This window comes from Schistocerca piceifrons, chromosome 1, assembly GCF_021461385.2.
Source record: "Schistocerca piceifrons isolate TAMUIC-IGC-003096 chromosome 1, iqSchPice1.1, whole genome shotgun sequence".
Classification (NCBI taxonomy): domain Eukaryota; kingdom Metazoa; phylum Arthropoda; class Insecta; order Orthoptera; family Acrididae; genus Schistocerca; species Schistocerca piceifrons.
Genome location: NC_060138.1, coordinates 190,171,192 through 190,172,016, shown reverse-complemented (window position 1 = coordinate 190,172,016; position 825 = coordinate 190,171,192). Strand labels below are relative to the sequence as shown.

At 46.4% G+C, this 825-nt stretch overlaps 1 non-coding gene across 1 annotated transcript; it reads right to left on the bottom strand.

Moving 5' to 3' along the window:
• Positions 1-272: 272 nt before the first annotated feature.
• Positions 273-347, bottom strand: Trnat-ugu. The gene has a single exon. It is a non-coding gene; the product is annotated as a tRNA-Thr (tRNA).
• Between the last annotated feature and the right edge of the window lie 478 nt (positions 348-825).

Genomic DNA, 825 nt, shown 5'->3' with positions numbered 1-825 from the left:
ATAAGCACCCAAATCCACTACAAGCCGATTGCGTGGTACCGTGTCAAAAGCCTTCTAGAAATCCAGAAATTCTGAATCCATTTGAAATCCCTTGTTAATAGCAGTCAGTACTTCATGCGAATAAAGAGCTAGTTGTGTTTCAATAACGATGTTTTCTAAAACCTTGTTGACTGTGTGTCTTCGAGGTAATTCATAATGAAATGATAATTAAATAGACACCCTAGCTGCAAGCAGGCGTTGATACACTTCATTGGGGACATGTTGAAAATGTGTGCCCCGACCGGGACTTGAACCCGGGATCTCCTGCTTACATGGCAAACGCTCTATCCATCTGAGCCACCGCGGGCGCAGAGGATAGTGCGTCTGCAGGGACTTATGTTGGGAATGTGGATCTCACGGGGAGCGTGCATATGTTTGGAATGTGGATCTCACGGGGAGCGTGCAAGGGATAAGTCCCTGCAGACGCACTGTCCTCTGCGCCCGCGGTGGCTCAGATGGATAGAGCGTTTGCCATGTAAGCAGGAGATCCCGCGTTCGAGTCCCGGGCGGGGCACACATTTTCAACATGTCCCCAATGAAGTGTATCAACGCCTGCTTGCAGCTAGGGTGTCTATTTAATTATCATTTCATTTCTAGCAAAGCTGCGCGGTCATCCACGGTAACTGTTCTTTCGGGAACAGATACTACCGTCATATATAGTAATTCATAATGTTCGAACACAGAATATGTTCCAAAAATCCTGCTGCATATCGATGTTAATGATATGGGCGTGTAATTTACTACGAATATTGGTGTGACCAGTCCAAGTTTCCACTCTTTGGGTAC